We start from the raw sequence: 22243 nt of genomic DNA, 5'->3' as shown, positions 1-22243 counted from the left end.
GTTTTTCACCTCATATTGGCCCTTTTTAAACAAAATTATTTATTAATTTAGATATTTACTAATGTAAGTATGCATCCTACACACATAATATCCGTCAGAAAATAAACTGTCTGCACCGTAGTATCTAATTCACAATAGAGATAGAACGAACAAGTCAATAAACTTTCTATACTTAACAATAAGTGACAGTAACAACTGCCACAGATTAGGTATATATAAGAAATCGACCCCAACAAACACTGTCCTCAGGCACATTCGCATAAATGTGCTTTCTTCATATCACTGATTAACAGAATCACGAATTTACCGCTTGTCACCGATGCAATACAAATGATAGTAGAAACATTGAAATACATAGGACAACAAATGCTTAAAAACCTACAATGGTGGTTAGATTGTACGAAGAGTACATTTACCTACTTAAGTCCTTGAAGCTACGAAATCCCTTGCAATAATTGCAGCAAATACTACACCAGACAAACGGGTAGAAAAGTTAGAAAAGACCCCCGACAGTGAAGACAATTAGTCCACATTTTATACGCAGCTCCTAAAAGAAGAACTTCAAGCAAAACAAGAAAAAAATGTAGTTTAAATACTACTTAGGGTATCCAAAGTGCATACAATGAATATCGTGGGAGAACTGGAATTTTAAACTCACACATACGTACGCCCAGCCGAAATTCTAAATGAAAAAAATGGAACTAAAGCACAAATAATATGTAGGCAAATTAACTGACGCCCTAATAGAAAAAGGATAAAAATAAGCGCCTCACACAGATAAATGTCAATAGAGCACTTAAAACAAATATATTTACACTGGAAATGGAAAAGAATATAATTAAACTGTGTTTGCGATGTTATGTTGGATTACTGCTGACATTTCGAGAGTAAAATTCATTATAAACAAACAGGTATCACTGGGGGAAAACTGCCAAACATACATAAGTGCCATTATACTGGTAGATGTGACCAATACCACTGATGGGTCACCAAAAGACCCTCCAGGATGCAGTATGTTGAATACGTGAAAACCGCTCAGACGCAGAACAACTAACTGTTAACATATGCATTAGTCCTATAATTCTATATTATGCGACACACGTAAGCTAAATACTTTTATCTTAAATTGTTTAGGAGAGCCGCATCATCACTGCAGGCTCACATGCCAGTGGCAGTAATGACGAAATGAGCTCGTCGTGATAGAAACATAACGTATTAATAGTGTCGATAAAACAGCACCAAAAAATTCGAGAAATGTACGTAGTATATCGTTCCACAGATAAATTTTTGAAACTGAATTACTTTACATTAAACCTAATGTCGTCAACTTCTGTTTATATTTGTACACGCTACTTTATATGTAGCCCAAACACAGCACAAATATGAAACAACAGTCGCAGTGGCTCTTTTTGTTGGGATCATATTTAAATTTGGCAATACAGACTGCTTCATTGCGTTACTATCAGAAGTTTCCACGTACCATTAAGTCAGAATTGTATAGTTTTTGTCTCTCAGCTCAGGAAAGCTTTACCTGCCCATATTCTCATTTGTTTCAAAAATAGCTATCAATTTAGCTAATGTTATTATTGGTATGGATGAATATACATAAATATACAATAATAAACAGTTTTAGGAAAACTGTTATTTACTTTACAAAACAAAAGTTAGCAGTGGATTTGGTGCAAGAAATGATTCAACAGCAATAGCGTCAAAAGTAGTAAAGATTATAGCAAAGATCTAATACAAAGAAGAAAAATTAAAGCATAAGGTATTAATTATTTTGTGTAAGTTTTATAAGGCAACGTTAATGATACATAAACTATGTTTTAGTACACGCCATGACTTTATTATATTCGATTTAATATTTCCCTGTTTCAGTTAATTTTCGTGGGACTTCTATCCGATTACGTGGCTGTAATAGTCTCTTTTCGTGATGATTCTTATTTCCTTCTTTCGTCGTTCAATTGAAACATATATCTGGTTACTCACAACTACAATGCAGCTACGTTTGTTACATCTCCATGCTCAAAAAAAAAATCTTTTTTGTTTCTTTTCAATTGTCATATCTACTGTGATATTTATTAATCCGGTATCTTCAGCATCTGACGACCCGGAACGTAAGAAATTATTGTTGTTTATCTCACCGTCCAAGTTTCTTGTTCGTAGGTTCTTTCAAAACTACGCTTACTCTTCGTCAGCATTAAACTGTGTCGGAGTATGTATCTGGTCAAAGATAGAACTCAAAGCACAATATGTTAATCCAAAATCTCGTCTCGCTAAGATGGAATCTTGCTGCTACCTTTCTGTGTTTCGTGACCTCTCCCAGATGTATCATCTTCTGATATCTGACTCGTGTACGTGCTTTTACTAACTTAATTTAAGTGAAAAATACAAGCAGCCTTTCTCTTTCCAATGGTCGATCATATATCATATAAATCATATAAATGACCTTCAGTGAGTTTTTGTGAACAAAAACATCGGGAAGAAGGTCACTTGCAACAGTGTCCCAGACGTCGGTAGTTCTATATATTGACAATGCGGTCACAAAACAAGAAAAAAATTATTTACTGTGACAATGGAAGCGGAAGCCAACGTTTATAATTACCATAATCTCTACCCCAAGAAGACATAAGCAACTTTGATTTCGTAGACTAAAATGTAATTCTTTGGTGAGGCCCGAGAATGTAGGTCAATGACATATAAAAAGGTAGGAGACGATGTAATAAACAGAGGTATTTGCGGACCAAATTCCAGCAATCCTAAACAATCATGGACATTCGGCATTGAATCGTGTCGGTGTGTGCGGTGTAGCAGGCGCTTGCCTAAGTATCCGTGGACTCCGCAATTATCATACAGATAAGAGATGAAATGTGCCTGTTCTAATTATTCGCCATGCTTTCGCTTTTTTGCCAGCAGGGAATGAAAACTATTTTCCCTCTCTTTCGGCAACACAGTTTTTTTGCGCTTCTTTGCACTACAATACCGCACGTTCTTCCATTGGGAGGGATGGAGTGCAGTGTATACATTAGCCTCTACGCTAAAGCGTTCTGTTTCGCTGAAAAGCAGAACAAATGTTGGTTTGTTGTTGCTGGGAAGGAAATTTGGAGCCATATTTTCCGGCAGAAAAGCCTGTTAACACAGCTAAGTTTGCCTCTGTTCTCTTTACTTTAGGGCACCGTTGAAAATGTACATTTACTGCTAATACAGGTAACTTAATTTTTGTTGGACAGATTATGGATACAACGATGTTTTAAAGCTTAAAATATCCGCAGATAAGTGAGGTAGGCCATTGGTGGTTACAGGTTATCTAAGTAATAGTTGCTAATATCGTACGTGACTGTGTGCTTCATGATAGGTATCTAGTTGCCTCTACTGCAGGGTATGTTACTGAATATCTGCAAATTTTTTCCACGAAATCGCTTTGAGTTTACTGCTTGATCGACATTACACAATAGCATCCATGCTTCCTGCGAACAAAAGGTGTGCTCGCTTCATATACATATGACACTTATGAATCTAGCAAATTTTAAGGACTGCAAATCAGAGACATTACGAAATTCGCCGTTGTAAAGCAGATGTCAAAATGTGTTCAGAATGCGAAAGTGGTTAGCAAAATTTCGGCCACAGTAATCACACTCAATAGTGCTTGACATATTCATCGAAATTAAGAAACTCCAACGTAGGTTTTTAGGTCGTGTTGAAGAAATATTTTTAGATGTAATTATTCTAGCACTACTTGGTAAGTCAGACCATATTTTATTTAGAATAATCTGTGCTATTAATTGATCGTTTAAGAGCACAGAATGTCGTTAGTTGTGAATCCAGAGAAATCTTACGTTTCACATTAACGATGGACGTCTACGACATTTTTTCATGCATACTTATAGATGTCTTTCGAGAGCATGGTTACAGTTCTACATTTGTTAAAATTATTTGAACTGTATGAAATAAAATCGTTATAGCTTCTGAACGGTTTGCGCTAGGACGTTGAAACGGCATGGTTTGCTCGGAGCGTGATGGGAATTAGTAAGCCGATTGTTCTTTAGTTTAGGGCCGAAGCCCACTTTCACTTGAATGTGTTCGTAAATAAGACAAACTGGTGGTTTTGGGGGACTGCATATCCGCATTTCGCGGTCGAGAAGCCCCTTAACCCTTAACGAGTGACTGTGTGCTGTGCAGTGTCGAGTCACGGGACATTCGGTTCTATATTCCTTGATGGCACGGTGACTCCGAACGGTACGTTAAAACTTTCGAAGATGATTTCATCCACATTGTCCAAAGTGGCCCGGATTTCGGGAAGATGTGTTTCATGCATGACGGAACTCGACCCCGTCGAAACAGGAGAGTGTTTCATGTCCTGGAGGAACATTTTCGGGACCGCATTCTGGTTCTGGGGTACCCAGAGGCCACTGGCATGGGCCATATTCAACGGATTTGAACACACGCGATTTTTTTTTGTGGGCTATATTAAAGACGAGATGTACAGCAATTACCACAAAACTACTGGAAACAGCCGCTGAGGAGGTCACCGACAGCATCGATGTTTTGACGCTTCAGCATTCAGCAGTTCATGCAGAATTCAGCTATTCGTCTGTGCCATATCGTCGCCAATGGTGGCAAGCTTATCGAACAAGTCGTAACCTAAATGCGAATATTTGTAGCAACTTTTACATGTTGAATAAAGTGTGTGGATTTTGTAATTCTTAAATAATTTACGTTTTTTGTAATATAGTTCTGTAATTGTCATTCCATACAGCGTTCATACAGAAGCAGTTTATATAATTCCCTGACTCCAGTTCCTCGTTTAAATTGAAACACTCAAGTGACGCACACATTTCAAACACGTTCAGTACAAAATTGTATCGTTTGTCTGTATGGTGGTACGATACCAGTCCACACAGAGCTGAATTCAAGTCAACGTATGTTAGCAGAACACCTCAGCTCCTCAACGCAGATTACGAACAACAGCTAGTGTTTCTGAACCAAATTTCCGACTTTGTATATTTTTAAGTTCTTCGTGTTCCGTTTAGTTTTGTTCAGTGCAATTCAGGCCAGCAAATATTAGTTTATTCATTATGGACCCTTCGACTTTCAACATGTACATGTTCCTTCTTGTAACAATAAATATACGTGCAATATCTGTGTTACTACAAATCTGTCCCACAAGTAACATGCCTGTTGAGCATATTATTTATGTAAACTGCTAGGTATCTGTGTTGGAAGCATTGTAACTTATGGACCGAGGATTAGAGAGATATTGACAAGCTCATTTTACTGAATAGGCTCATTAGTATTTCAACACTAGAATTACCGGAGATTTCGATCTACCTAGAAGGACCAACCAGTCATTTTGACGAGTACAATGTCATTTGCTGTTTTTATAAAAGTCAACATGTTTTTACATACATCAGTTCATTTCAGACTGATTACACAGTTTAGGAGGATACAGTTTCACTTTCTCCTGTAGAATTACAGGACACAATGAAAATTTTATGCCAAAAAATTAATCAAAACATTATGTAACAGAATGTGGAATGGATAACTTTCCGTAGAAAAGAAAATCATGTGTTTTGACACAAATACCTAAAAAAACTCCTCCGGAACACGCCATGAAGACCATAAGGAATCGACCACCCGCCATGATATCCTCAGCCCACAGGCGTCACCGGATGCGGATATGAAGCGGCATGTGGCATGTGGTCAGCACCCCGCTCGGCTGGCCTTATGTCAGTTTCCGAGACCGGAGCCGCTACTTCTCGATCAGGTAGCTCCTCAGTTTCCCTCACAAGGGCTGAGTGCACCCCGCTTGCCAACAGCGCTCGGCAGACCGGTTGGTCGTCCGTCCAAGTGATAGCCCTGCTCGACAGCACTTAACTTCGGTGATCTGACGGGAACCGGTGTTATTACTACGGCAGGGCCGTTGGCGACACAAATATATTAGAAGCACAATATATTCTAGAGAAAACATTTAGAACCCATTCTCATTCAAAACCACCTGCTGCGTCGTACCACATCACACAGGTGTATTCAGAATTGCCTAAACTTGGTCCGCAAACATACTCGCCAGACTTTATACATAAATGCTTGCTTCTGTATTTGCCTCTACACTCTACAATTTGACAATTTTTTCCAAATGTTTCAATGTTGTGATACTGTATTTGGAAGAGTATTTTGTACCTTTATGGCCTTATATGCTGATGTTAACTCTTCTGCCAAAGTGTATATAGACTGATGCGCGCTTAATTTTTCTTCTTTTATTTCCTTCTACAGTAACCAAGCGTTTATACCTGCAAAGTCCAAGACATCGAAGAAAACGTGCATGGGCAATCTGTGACATCCATACTTCTTAGTGTAAGACTGAGCGATTTTATTGATTACGTCAACGCTATACTTGGTGTTATTGTATTAGGTCACTGACTCTGGTAGTTTTTTTATGATGTCGTTCATCTAGAGATACTGTAACATGCATTGAACTCAAAATAAGCACATTTATGTTCTTTTTCTCCTGATAGGATATTAGATTCGTGTCACCTAACTTATATAGGATAGTTGTGTGCAAAGGTGCTAGAGCATATTTTGCTGATCGACGTATTTCCCTTCTAGAATTCTTCACTGTGCCTACAATGCTTGTACACTTAAGTTTCAAATTTTCTGCAAGGCATTTCGTAGTGAAAAATTTTTCGTAAGTTGTGTTTCTTTCTGTGGAAATAAAGGGCTGCGTAAGACACGTTACAGCATGCTCTGCTAGGGAAACACCCGTGAGACACTGTTCATCTTTGCCGAGGTAAAGAAACGCATTCATCAGATACTTAGAATTCGTATTACTGCAAGCCGAAACATTATTCCAAATTCGTCTCGTTTATTGCTCATGTACTGAATGAAAGAGCACCTGGCCTTGCATTGGAAACTGTTGCTCATGCACAGTGACGTATTCACCTGGAATACAACATCGACGAACTGGTAGTGAAAGGATTCCACACAGAAGTATCAGGTGCAAAATGATCTGTCCTTAGCCTTTGTGAATGTATGCTCTTTTCATCAAACCTATAAACCTCAAAATTTCGGCGAACTTATTCCTACTCTTTGTGCTCCGAGAAAATGCTGGTCTCCATGTATTCGGCCATAACAGCTTCAACGGAAAGATTTTTGCTCCGCATATGCCTCGTAAATACGTAACTGATGTTGCGGCTTGTATTGCATCGACAATAATAGTCTAATCATCATAATGTAGCTCTTGACGTGCTCTATTTTCTGTACGCTTCTTTATATTTTGAAGCATGCAGTTATCAATTAGCAATCTCCATGCACTGGAATATATACCTTTCCTGACAAACTTCTTGCTACAACCTGTAGGTCCCGGTGCTACCTTCAAGATGTTCTTCTGTCTTCCTGGAACAGCTTTAGTAAGTGTAACAGTCCATGTTGTCCCGTCATTATTAGTCTCACTACTCCAAATGGAAGGATTTTCTTCCATCTTAATTTTTCGTTTCACTTTGGCATGAATGCGTCTAGTGCTGTCAGAAGGAGGTAAGGGTACACTCTTGTTTGACGTATCTGAATATTTAATATATAAAACAGTAATTTGTTTATAACAAAAACAATGAATTTGAAATTATAATACAGCAAAATAGAACACATTTATAACGATTTCAGAAATATCAGTTGCGATAAAATATAAAAAGGTAAAGCGACATTGGTTTTCAACTTCACCGCTCACTCTTGTCCAGTAGTTGCAACATCGCTGTCTGAGGAGTCACTGATATTCCTTATCATAAATAGCGCCTGCAACGTCATCTTCTCCTAATTTATCAGCCTCACAAGCGCCACGAAGATCTCCTTCGGATTCACAATCTGGCATTGACATCAAATATTTAAAATTTCTTCATCAGACAAACCGCGTCTTTAACCGCAATTACGAAACAACTGCAATGGGGACAACACAGAATACGCCACAATAGCAACAAAGCCTCGTTGTTCAGAGACAATGGGTCTGCAGAAGACAATAATCTAATTAGGGTGGTAAACAGCATTAGTTTTGGACATGTCCGAAAGCTAAATTTCAGTACCCTTCAAAATGACTGATTACGGTCCATGTAGTAGGAGTGGTTTGGGACACTTTTCCAAATGGTCCTTCCGTGTAAATTCTTTACAAGCGTCTAACCTGTATCAACAGGACATGTGGCCTGTAGTTGTGTCATGATGATCTCCCTTTGGCAAAAGATTCCGGAATAGTCCCCCATTCGGATGTCCGGGAGGGGACTGCCAAGGGGGAGGCTACCATGAGAAAAAGATTGAATAATCAACGAAAGGATAACGTTCTACGAGTCGGGGCGTGGAATGTCAGAAGCTTGAACGTGGTAGGGAAACTAGAACATCAGAAAAGAGAAATGCAAAGGCTCAATCTCGATATAGTAGGGGTCAGTGAAGTAAAGTGGAAGGAAGACAAGGATTTCTGGTAAGATGAGTATCGGATAATATCAACAGCAGCAGAAAATGGTATAACAGTTGTAGGAATCGTTATGAATTGGAAGGTAGGGCAGAGGGTGTGTTACTGTGAACATTTCAGTGACCGGGTTGTTCTAATCAGAATCGACAGCAGACCAACACCGACAACGATAGTTCAGGTATACATGCCGACGTCGCAAGCTGAAGATGAACAGATAGAGAAAGTGTATGAGGATATTGAAAGGATAATGCAGTATGTAAAGGGCGTCGAAAATCTAATAGTCATGGGTGACTGGAATGCAGTTCTAGGGGAAGTAGAACAAAGTAGAAGAAAGGGTTACAGGAGGATATGGGCTTGGGACAAGGAATGAAAGAGGAAAAAGACTAATTGAGTTCTGTAACAAGTTTCAGCTAGTAATAGCGAATACCCTGTTCAAGAATCACACGACGAGGAGGTATGCATGGAAAAGGCCGGGAGATACAGGAAGATGTCAATTATATTACATCATGGCCAGACAGAGATTCCGAAATCAGATACTGGCTTATAAGGTGTACCCATGAGCAGATATAGACTCAGATCACAATATAGTAGTGATGAAGACTAGGCTGAAGTTCAAGGCATTAGTGAGGAGGAATCAATACGCAAAGAAGTGGGATACGGAAGTTCTAAGGAAAGACGAGATAAATTTGAAGTTCTCTAACGCTATAGATACAGCAACAAGGAATAGCGCAGTAGGCAGTACAGTTGAAGAGGAATGGAGATTTCTGAAAAGGGCCATCACAGAAGTTGGGAAGGAAAACATAGGTACAAAGAAGGAAGCAGCGAAGAAACTATGGGTAACAGAAGAGTTACTTCAGTTGATTGATGAAAGGAGGAAGTACAAACACGTTCCGGGAAAATCAGGAATACAGAAATACAAGTCGCTGAGGAATGAAATAAATAGGAAGTGCAAGGAAGCTAAGACGAAATGGCTGCAGGAAAAATGTGAAGACATCGATAAAGATATGATTATCGGAAGGACTGACTCAGCGTACAGGAAAGTCAAAACAACCTTTGGTGACATTAAAAGCAACGGTGGTAACATTAAGAGTGCAACGGGAATTCCACTGTTAAATGCAGAGGAGAGAGGAGATAGGTGGAAAGAATACATTGAAAGCCTCTATGAGGGTGAAGATTTGTCTGATGTGATAGAAGAAGAAACAATAGTAGATTGAGAAGAGATAGGGGATCGAGTATTAGAATCGGAATTTAAAAGAGCTTTGGAGAACTTACTGTCAATTAAGGCAGAAGGGATAGATAACATTCCATCAGAATTTCTAAAATCATTAGGGGAAGAGGCAACAAAATGGCTATTCACGTTGGTATGTAGAGTATATGAGTCTGGCGACATACCATCTGACTTTTGGCGCCGGCCGCGGTGGTCTAGTGGTTCTAGGCGTGCAGTCCGGAACCGCGGGACTGCTACGGTCGCAGGTTCGAATCCTGCCTCGGGCATGGATGTGTGTGCTGTCCTTAGGTTAGTTAGGTTTAAGTAGTTCTAAGTTCTAGGGGACTGATAACCACAGCAGTTAAGTCCCATAGTGCTCAGAGCCATTTGAACCATTTTGACTTTTGGCAAAGCATCATCCACACAATTCCGAAGACGGCAAGAGCTGACAAGTGCGAGAACTATCGCACAATCAGCTTAACAGCTCATGCATCGAAACTGCTTACAAGAATTATATACAGAAGAATGGAAAAGAAAATTCAGAATGCGCTAGGTGACGATCAATTTGGCTTTAGCAAACGTAAAGGCACGAGAGAGGCAATTCTGACGTTACGGCTAATAATGGAAGCAAGGTTAAAAAAAATCAAGACACGTTCATAGGATTTGTCGACCTGGAAAAAGCGTCGACAATATAAAATGGTGCAAGCTGTTCGAGATACTATAGGGAGAGACGTGTCATATACAATATGTACAACAACCTAGAGGGAATAATAAGAGTGGACGATCAAGAACGAAGTGCTCGTATTGAGAAGGGTATAAGACAAGGCTGTAGCCTTTCGCCCCTACTCTTCAGTCTGTGCATCGAGGAAGAAATGATGGAAATAAAAGGAAGGTTCAGGAGTAGAATTAAAATACTAGGTGAAAGGATGTCAATGATCCGATTCGCTGATGTCGTTGCTATCCTGAGTGAAAGTGAAGAAGAATTAAATGATCTGCTGAACGGAATGAACAGTCTAATGAGTACATAGTATGGTTTAAGAGTAAATCGGAGAAAGACGAAGGTAATGAGAAGTAGTAGAAATGAAAATAGCGGGATCTTAACATCAGGACTGATGGTCACGAAGTCAATGAAGTTAAGGAATTCTGCTACCTAGGCAGTAAAATACCAATGACGGACGGAGCAAGGAAGACATCAAAAGCAGACTCGCTATGTCAAAAAAGGCATATCTGGCCAAGAGAAGTCTACTAATATCAAATACCGGCCTTAATTTGGGGAACAAATTTCTGAGGATGTACGTCTGGAGTACAGCATTTTATGGTAGTGAAACATGGACTGTTTAAAAACTGGAAGAGAAGAGAATCGAAGCTATTGAGATGAGGTGCTATAGACGAATGTTGAAAATTAGGTGGACTGATAAGGTAAGGAATGAGGATTTTCTACGCAGAATCAGAGAGGAAAGGAATCTGTGGAAAACACTGATAAGGAGAAGGGACAGGATGATAGGACATCTGCTAAGACATGAGGGAGTGACTTCCATGGTACTAGAGGGAACTGTAGAGGGTAAAAACTGTAGAGGAAAACAGAGATTGGAATACGTCAAGCAAATAATTGAGGACGTAGGTTGCAAGTGCTACTCTGAGATGAAAATGTTAGCACAGGAAAGGAATTCGTGGCGCGCCGCATCAAACCAGTCAGTACACTGATGAGCAAAATAAAAAAAAACTAACTAACTAATATTTATGAAACGTCAAAAAAATGGGACCAATGGAAGAATCCATTTAGGAGAAATAAGTCTATAGAACTATAAATACCCCTCAAAATGACGGGTGCGGTCCTTCTAGTGTTAAGTGATGACTGGTAAACACTGCTTTCCCTTGTCTGGCAAACAGAATTCGTCCGTCCACATCTTGGGTCTGCAGCGACACCGTTCCATCGCCAACAAAGCGATATCTCGCTGCCACAATTAGCATCTTTCACATCCTCATTCTCAGTGTACTGCAGCCTTAGGACATGGACAACCTTCATACTTCCTCACATCCTCTCCCCCTCCCTTTACCCCGTTAAGACGTCTGCTTTCGCTAGCTAGCATCTTTCATTAAAGTAAAATCAGAGAAACTTACATATTTTCACCCTTAACATACTCTCCCTACCTGACACATAATATCCTATGTAACCATCTGTAAAACTAAAAATCGATCTGCGACTTGCTTGATGTCAATGCATGTGCTTTCTTACAGATGTTGATTGACTCTTTGTGCCTATTCATCCACTTTCTCCCTTTAGCTTTTTCCTCTCTATTCTCCCTTACAATCCCTAGTATCGATTCCAGTATACATCTCAATGCGTCCACCATGTACAGCTGTCGACCTTGTCGACATAACCTTCACTACTAGTATATTTTCTACTACTTGATAAGAATATTGGTACCGTGACTCAGATTTCTCAGTCTCCCTTTTTGGTGTTTAAAGACTACATAACGTTCACAACTACGTTACTCTATATTACCTTAATCTTTCATTGTCTCTGAAGCTTCCTTCTGTTTCTCCAATACCTTCTTGTTCGCCTCTGTACTCGCTTCCATACCCCTCTTACTGTTCTCTCTAACCCACGGATCGACTCCGCATCGTCACTTCTATTTTACTTATTCATATCAAATGGTGATTCCATTTTTTCCATATAACACCTCATACAGTTACATCCCTGTACGTGTTTGGACATAATGCAAGCACGCACTACAAATGAAAGATACGTGTTCCAAACAATGTGGTGAGATTTCACATAGTAACTCAGTAACGTCTCAACCATCCAGTGCACCCTTCCATTCGAATGAGTGTGGAGCGGATTAGTTCTTAATTTCTTCACCAAGTCTGACCTGAAGTTAGTCCCTTAGTAAAAATTATAAAAAAACATTTCTGATACTCCAGTCTTCAGTACCCTGCACTGAACAAGCAGATTGTTACGGTTTTACAGGCAATAATGATCAGTACCTACTGATCATTATTGCCTTTAAAACCATAACAATCTACTTGTTCGGTGCAGGTAACATCTCGAACTACCAAGACAAATGAGCAATTATCGTCACTGCAGAAATATTCATCTCTGAGTCCAGTTAAATAGTCCTAACACATCCCTCCCAATAATCTGAAACGATTTTCAACCTTCTGGCCATCAGTATAAATGTATATATTTATAACTCAAGTCCACATACTGTGAACACTGCACTCAATTCTTCACATACTAATACTCACTTCAATCAGTGATGAAATGTCATACTACACACATAGCAAGCTTTATACTGCAGAATGTTAAACAACATGCATATGCTCCAGAAGCTGACAGGCAAGATGATGGACTATGTGAAGCCATTAAAGAACACTTTGAACAGTGACCAGAGCCTTAGGCAAGCATTTAAAGAAATACAGTGTGCTAGAAACACCATGGAAACACTACTGCAACTGCTACCAGATAGCACATGGTATGAGAGAGTTGAGATAACAAGCTTGCAAGAACCCATTCATTATGCATTACATAGCGGTTTAGTCCAGCATGCCGTCACCTGAACAGTATCTATCACAGCTGATAAAAATGCTGAGAGAACTTCCATTAGATCTACGACTGATAGTGCAACCTAGCGAACAGAACCTGCCATTCTATTATCAAGTTACATTAGTGGAAGTGAGGATGGACCACCCATGACTGCATGGGTTGGGTGGCATCCTTGTGTTGGGCAAAAAGATGCATTTTAAGTATTACGCCATACACCTATCTAGGGAAATAGAAAGCCATTGGGAAATTTGTGCAAGTAAGGACACCAGGTGCATTGCTGATGTCTGAAAAGGGAAACAGTGATGCAGTGATGGCAAATGAAGAGCTGCAACAATGCTAAAGAGAGGGGGGGGGGGAGACATAAAATTATGTCCCATTTATGTAATCCCGTCGAGTGTGAATATATGTCCGGCTAAACTATTCCTTACTAGTACACGGGTCAGCAATGTCTGAAAGATATTGTGGATTATAGGCCATGTTTAAAGCAAGCAGGTCAGCATTGCATTTGTTCCATGTACGAGGTTTGCAAATTAAATAGGTGGCAACTATTTACTTACAACCGATACAAAAGGGTTACATGTTTGCACCTGTTACTGCCCTTCAAAGTAGTCACTAGCGTTGTGTAGAACCGGTTGCCAGCGATGTGGAAGGCTTATTATACCGTTAGCAGATCCCGTTCTGTTTACGGTGCGAACGTAGCGATCTACTGATTGTCGAATCTCTGGAACAGTTCTGAAGCGAATGCCAAGAAGTGGTTCCTTCATCTTCAGAATCAAATTAAAGTTACAACGACTTAAGGCGTATTACCTTTCGGTTTTGGAGTGTCATTTGGCGACCAGCTTTGCGAAATAAGCGGCGACATTTTCTGCGCGCCCCTCCCACTATTTTGCACAACAATGCTCGGGCGCATACAGCAAAAGCTGTGGATGCTCTTTTCGGCCGATGGGACTGGAAAGTACTGTACCATCCACCATACTCCCCGGACTTAAGTCCTTGTGACTTTGATTTAATTTCGGAGATGAAGGAACCACTTCATGTCGTTCGCTTCAGAACTGTTCCAGAGATTTGACAGGCAGTAGACCGCTCCATACGCACCATCAACACAACATGCTCTGCTAACGGTATACTACGCCTTCCACGTCACTGGCAGCGGGCTCTACACAACGCTAGTGACTACTTTGAAGGACAGTAACCGGTGCAAACACGTAATGTATCGGCTGTTAATGTATAGTTGCCACTTTTAAGTTCCAACTCTCATATGGTAGGCTGGTAGTCACAGCAAGCTGCCATGAGTGAGGAAGGGTCAAAGGCAAGACTATTCGAAATAAAAGATAGTGTATTGATTAATGGGGCAGAATGTGACATAAGAGGGCCAAATTCTTATCTGCCAGCAGTGATGATTTGAGTTACTCAATTCAACGTAACCAGCTGCAGCTGTAGTGGCTAGATGAGCCACTGGAGAGACTGATCGAGCAAGATTGCACATTGAAATAAAGTTTCCAGTAGTAGGTACAAACGAGTTATACTACCATTACACCTTCCATATACATCGCATTAAATGAAACACAACTTGACAATGGATACAGATAAAGGGTCCCGAGGTTTCTAGAAGGAGAATAGCCCATGTCATTTTGTCCAAAGCAGTTGTAAAAGGCTGTATTAGAGAAAATGCTGTTTTGTGTCCCACAAAGAACCTCCCATGTGAATCGGGACGATTCAGCAGTTTGCTGCTCATCGTACAATTGACGCTTTATTTGAAACTTCTAATTCCGTAGCACTATTTAAGTTACGTAACCATCCACTGCTTCCTTTGAAATTATCTATGTTTCGCGCAATTTGAAGTGAATAATGTAGTAGGCCACTATCACGTATATTCTGTAAATTGTATACAGCATCCTTGAAACGCACCAACACCAGTTTTTTTTGTAACAAGTGCGCCTTGTCCTCCACTGAATCTCCGCAGTGTTTGCACTACACTGTCATTATGCTGCAGACTTATTCGAAATATGTTTATTTTACTATGCAGCGGATTATCCCTCGTGTACGTAGTTATGTTTAACATCCGCTCCATGGACTACGATTATCCATTACTATGTTCCATTGATGAGGGGAGTAGCGGTTCCGGCAAGGATGATGAACTACAAGGTTCGATATCTGTTCCAGTAACACTTCCACTTCTTAACATGTATCGTCATCATTTTACTACTCATATACATTGTGCTCAAGGTTGTGCGTATGCGACACCACAAATTATGCTGACTCATCTTGCAGAGATAGTTAATATTTCATCTACCACTTCTTTCTCGCCGGCCGCGGTGGTCTCGCGGTTCTAGGCACGCAGTCCGGAACCGTGCGACTGCTACGGTCGCAGGTTCGAATCCTGCCTCGGGCATGGATGTTTGTGATGTCCTTAGGTTAGTTAGGTTTAAGTAGTTCTAAGATCTAGGGCACTGATGACCACAGCAGTTCAGTCCCATAGTGCTCAGAGCCATTTGAACCATTTTTGAACTTCATTCTCACTCTGCGTAATTTCTTGAATTCCTTTCACACAAAAGTGAACTTCGGTAACTATTGTTGTAAATATAAAGCAATGTTTGCTCTGTTATCGTTGCCATTACTCTGCTTTGTTACAACTCCACTAGCACTGTAGCACTCGTCGTCTTAGCAGTTTAACTACGCTCCGTAGCCTCATTCTGCGCTCAGCATTTGATATCTCCAGTCCCGCCCCTTTTGCTGCTGGCAGCCAGTATTGTAGAAGCATGGTAAATGGCATGGTAGACCATATGTAGAGTGTCGACTGCCGTAAACATCACTGGCTCTTTGCGATCTCTTACTCAAGGGATTCCTTGTAACATTCTAGGCTTAGGTTGAGAAGGAACCCAGAAAACAACAGTAGACTGACATTTTATATACAAAGCAGACATAGGGTAATTAGTAATAAGAAGGGAATAATTCTGGACGAATTTCTTTAAGGAGGAGGTATGTGTTACGGTACAGAATATCAATGGGTATAGAAAATACACGTTTATTGAAACTCACCAATGCTGTCACAGAGACACACAAGTCGTCCCAGGGACAGGATGGTAGCAAAAAACAAACCAATATGTTACAAGTGAGTCAGGTCGACGACACTATCTGCCAATAAGGATACGCATTCAGTGGAAAGAGACTACGACAGAAAACCAAAGCAAACCAGAAAAGCATATTCGTTAGCTCGCATCTTGAGTACATAGCGAGGGACCGACACAGAAGTTAACAGCCTGTTGCATGAATACAGCAGAATGAAGAGGACACATTCTGTCACTAATCGAGCCTTCCTTCATGGTCTCATGCTAGTTCTCTTTAAATACTCAAGCCCTCGTGTTTCCGTAATGAGTTGATGACTGGGGCGATGGCATTTACAGTAATACCGCTTGATTCCATGACTGCAATACTGTAGCGAATGTAAGTCCCAGATGCTCCAGCACAGTCTAAATGGTTCAAATGGCTCTGAGCACTATGGGACTTAACATCTATGGTCATCAGTCCCCTAGAACTTAGAACTACTTAAACCTAACTAATCTAAGGACAGCACACAACACTCAGTAATCACGATGCAGAGAAAATCCCTGACCCCCCCGGGAACCCGGGCGTGGGAAGCGAGAACGCTACCGCACGACCACGAGATGCGGGCCAGCACAGTCTGTTAACTTAAGATGAGGCTTTCACCTGAAGAGCCTCATGCTGCTCGCCACTTAACATCGTCTGATGGAGCAACTGACTGTCTACCGATAGTACCACATCGCCGAGTGCTGTCAAGACCGGCTTACTACCCGGAAGCCATAAACAGGTCATTTATGCCACTCAGGCTCGTTCGGCTGCTGAATCGCACCAGCGTTAGGAAGGAGATCACATGAATACAGGCACAGGCAGATGGAACATCAAAGGTTGAGCCGTGCGTGGCTCGTGTTCTCGCCATCCTGTATTTGCTCTCTGTATTTAACGAATTTCCACCTCACTATTTTAATTGTAATTACTACTATCACTGAGTTCCTGCTTTGAAAGACCGTGAGGGGCGTTAGCAGCGCGTATCGATATATCCTCTCTCGTAGTATCTTTGCTCCACTGCTATTAGATCCCGGTCGTTGTCTGTCGTAGTCAGTTCGTGCTGCGATTTCGGATTGCGAGTTCGTGTCGCCAGTTCCGATAGCGTGGTCGGGCCTGCCAGACCATTGGAGCACTTCTGGAGGGCAGTCCGGAATTGCCAGTCGGAGAGTGTCAATGTGGCACTAGTGCAGTCGGGTTGGAGCAGTGAGCTCTGCGCCGACATAGCTGGCCCGACCATTGTCGCCACGCGTCACTTGAGCCGGGCCACGGTATTGGTGGACCTTCGATCGGTCGTTCTATCGGACGACGCGTTTTGGCTCCCCGATCGTTCATGAGTAGGCTGTGTGTTTATGTGTGTGCATCGACTCCCGACTTGTCTTCGTGCGTGCTTAGTTACTATGGCGTATCGTTCAGGTCTTCATGCAAGTATTTGTCAGGTTGTGTGTGTAGTTGGCATTACTTCCACTGACGACTATTTTCGATGTTGTCGTCATTCTGCGGGAGTTAGTCAGAACGTGCGAGGAGTTGAGTTCACGGCGGAAGTTCGGGTCGTGAGTACGGCCCTGGCAGTCATTCGCAACGCGTCTGGAGCGCAGCCCGGGCCAGCTAGCCACCGGCTTGCAGCAGCAGTGAGCCCTGCTTGGAGATCGCCCTCTCGATCGTTAACGCCACGCATCACTTAAGACGGGCCTGATTTTTTGTGAATTGTTGGTCGGTCGTCGGTCCGAGGGCATCTCCGTAGAGCATGGTCGACTACGCCACTGGCGGTCTCTGCGCAGTGTCGGACTCTGTTCGGAGCTGTCCGATCGGTACGAGCATCGTCGCTCGCCGACCCAGGACGTTTAGTTTCAGTCGTTTAGAGCATAGCGTTGTTGGTTCTTTCGTTGCTGTTGTGGAGGTTATCCTGTGAGCAACAATGAGTGAAGTGTGAGAGATAGCCACCGTCGGGCGGAATTGATCGAATTAATATATCCATAGTCAAGTGCACCAGAGGAATTTTCTGCCTTGTGGCCGTTAGTGCTCTGGTTACCTGTCCTGGCCGCTAACGTAGAGTTTAGGCAGTGTCTTTTCCCCTCCTCTGGTTGCTGCCAACATAGTGCGTAGTTCTGGCAGCTCAGTTCACATATGCGTTTGTTGGGGACAGTGATACATGACAATGTTTTTCCTTTTTGGGGGGGGGATGGGGGGGGGGGGTAGACCTTAAATTCTCGTGTACTCCATTGTGGCAAGCGAGCAGTTGGTCGGTCGGTCCGTGACTGTCCCTTGGTTGAGTTTGCATAAATTAAGTGTAGATGGACTCACCACCTGTCTCGCCTAAGAGAACGAGAGCAGACCGATCCACTGGAGACTCCTGAGTGCCGTTCTCTTAATTATCCTTTTGGCAGTGTTAATGTTGTTGTAATTTAACTGTATTTTATATTTTTACACTGCTGACCATTAAAATTTCTACACCACGAAGAAGACGTGCTACAGACGCGACATTTAACCGACAGGAGGAAGATGCTGTGATATGCAAATGATTAGCTTTTCGGAGGATTCACACAAGGTTGCGCGCCGTGGCGACACCTACTCCGTGCTGACATGAGGAAAGTTTCCAACCGATTTCTCATACACAAACAGCAGTTGACCGGTGTTGCCTAGTGAAACGTTGTTCTGATGCCTCGTGTTGCTCGAGATCCAATGACTGTAAGCAGAACATGGAATAGGTGGGTTCGGGAGGATAATTCGGAACGCCGTGCTGGATCCCAACGGCCTCGTATCACTAGCAGTCGCGATGACAGGCATCTTATCCGCATGGCTGTAACGGATCGTGCAGCCACGTCTCGATCCCTGAGTCAACAGATGGGGACGTTTGTAAGACAACAACCATCTGCACGATTGCACGAACGGTTCGACGACGTTTGCAGCAGCATGGACTATCAGCTCGGAGACCATGGCTGCGGTTGATCTTGACGCTGCATCACAGGAAGGAGCGCCTTTGAAGATGTACTCAACGACGAACCTGGGTGCACGAATGGCAAAACGTCATGTTTTCGCATGAAACCAGGTGGATGTGAAGGTTGGACCGAAAGAATGACGATTGAATACTTTCGGTCGAGAATGTTGGCGTCTGCAAAGATAATCTCACAGCCGACTTCATGTGATGGTCTGTGGTGCCCTCTACAATGCCCGGCGTTGATGACCGCGCAGTTGAGCGCCCCACAAACCAAACATGATCATCATCTACACTACCTAAACGTTCGGCGCTCCCTCGAGTTCTGGTTGCATTTCGCCGCTGTTTCTCTGGAAATGTCTGCAGCAGTCGGATGTGAAACGCTAGGAGAAGGTTTTATTTATCGACCATGGCCCACAAGCCCGGATATTTCAAGCGAAGAGGGACTGGGCCAAAGTGAGGGGAAAGAAAATCTGTACCACAGTTTTCTTAGGAGAAGGTATGGGTTAATTGGGCACAATCTGAGGCATCAAGGAATAATTAATTTAATGACGGAAAGTCGAGAAATGTCGACGGAAGCCAAGACTTGATTATCACAAGCAGGTTGAAATCGATGTGGTGTGCACTAACTAGTGCAGAGATAAAGAAGCTTCCACACGATATAGTAGCGTGGAGAGTTGCATCCAACGTAGAACTATAAGCTATGACGACATATACTAGAGCAATCAATCTTCTTTTAGTGCCCGGAAGCCATATCAAAGTCCATCTGCATAGCTCCTACCTACTCTTACTCCTCATCAATGCCTAAATAAAAAAAGTAGCAAAGAAACAAATGTTTATAGGCAACTTCTCAAAATCATTCCATTAATTTCTGTGCATAGAAGCTGAGGCTGTAGCCGACACCATTAATAGAATAACACAGGAAAACGTATTGATTTTGTTATACCAATGCCTTTCATAATATCATATTATCTTTCATAGACAGTCGCAGGCAAATAAAGTACGCAAAACGGTATTAAAAAATTGTATAAATATTCTACACATTTTAGTTGAGGGGAAGGAATTGTATGGTCGACAGTGAAGACACTCGAGAGTGTACACTTTGTTGTAGAAGAAAAACAAAGTACCGTGACTTATTTAATGAATCATCTTAGATGTTTCTTAAAGACACTCTGTCTAAGATGAAAATAGTTAATCTTTAATTAGTAAACAGTAACCAGTGGACTTCGTACTGAAAAATCGATGACTGCTCACCATAATGAGACACTATAAACAATGATACCTGTTCCTTCGTCGTGCATAGCACTGTAATGAAGATTTTGTAGAATCAACAAAAGAAGCAATAATAACGATGACAGCTTTTCATTAGAACAACCGATCAAATAATCTTTGTTAATAGGTTATACAGAATGATTGTAGTATTCGGTCCAATAGATGTCTATTGAGGATATGCTGCAGGATGTAGAACTTGTCACAAGACAGGAAGACTGAATCAATATTTATAAACAGAAACGTGCTAATCTACTTTCTACAGATCACAAGTGAAATTCTATACATGAATGTAGAATACATAAAAAACTATGACGGCCTTTTTATTTAAAAGATAATTACAAAGTTGGCAACAAATAATTACATTTTCAGTAGACTGAGATACATGATATATTGCAGTCACGTCTCATGAAATATAAAAAAAATTTCCATCACTTAATTACAATTATCGCAATACTTCTCTGAATATTTTACATTGTACATAACACTGGCATTTTTTCATATTATTTGCAGTATATAGACATCAGTCGGGTCTGTTACCAAAGTCATCAGTGGAGTAGAAGGAGTTGGCTGGCATTGGATCCTTTAGACTCATCTTATACTGGACTTTATTAGCAGTTAAACGTTTCGTTGCTGGCAGCAAGTTGTTGAAAATATGCGTATCTGATTAACGGACATCTTTGTGGACCAAAATATCTCGCCTCAAATGTTTCTGGAGATTATTCGTATTTATGAAATCGATTTGACGAGCTAAGCCGTAGGTTTGAAGGAGATATACATGTTTTATGATAAATTTCATTACGAAATGTATACGATTGGGGGGGGGGGGGGGCGAAAAGTTTCCAGTCTAACAAATAAAGAATCACAGAAATTTCGTAATACTAATTTGTTTTTCAGTGTAATATCCGTGTACCCTAATACATCTGAGGGCACGCTCAGATAACATCTGCTAGCCATTCAAATGAAATGTCTTCGAGTCCTACAAACTGTTCACACCGTCAATCACTACATCATCATTATCAAATTGTCGTCCACTGATGTCTTTTTTAATACTGATGTCTTTTTTAATCTTTAGGAAATAAAAATAGTCTAACGGAGTCAAATCTGGAGAACGTGGTGGATGACGTAACAATTCGAGCTCCCAGTCACTCACAGTTTCCATGCACCCCAATTTTCCACCCCTTTCCTTCTTTATCTCTTTTCTCAAATGCTGCAGGAGGATGCAATAGTATGATGCATTGATAGTTACGCCCTTTTGTAAGTAATCAACCATAAATTCCCCTTCTGCAGCTCTGTAGACTGATACCTTCATTTTACCGGATGATTTTTGTACCTGGAATTTTTTTGGAGTGGGGTATGAAGGGTATTTCCATTTTTGTAAGTGTTCTTTTGTCTCGGGATCAAAGTGGTGAACCAACGTTTCGTCCACTGTCACATACATTGTAAGAAAGCTGTCTTCATCCGCTTGGAATTTGCGGACGATTTCTTCACAACAATGTACACGCTCCAGTCTCTGATCTGCATTCATGTCTTTGGGGGACCTACTGAGATCAAAGTTCCCTCATTCCCGAAATATCCACAACAATGTCGTGAGCACGTCCTTGGGAGATTCCAAATGTGGCTGCAATTTGGCAATTGTAGTAACAATTTCATCACTGGCAACAGCGACAGGCCTTCGACACTCATTCTTCCACATTTGAAGTCAGACACCCAGTTTTTCACTGTTGCGTATGTCGAAGCAATGTCCTTAAGTGC

The sequence above is a fragment of the Schistocerca gregaria genome, chromosome 5 (genome assembly GCF_023897955.1).
Source record: "Schistocerca gregaria isolate iqSchGreg1 chromosome 5, iqSchGreg1.2, whole genome shotgun sequence".
Lineage (NCBI taxonomy): Eukaryota > Metazoa > Arthropoda > Insecta > Orthoptera > Acrididae > Schistocerca > Schistocerca gregaria.
Note: the sequence above shows the minus strand (reverse complement) of the source record.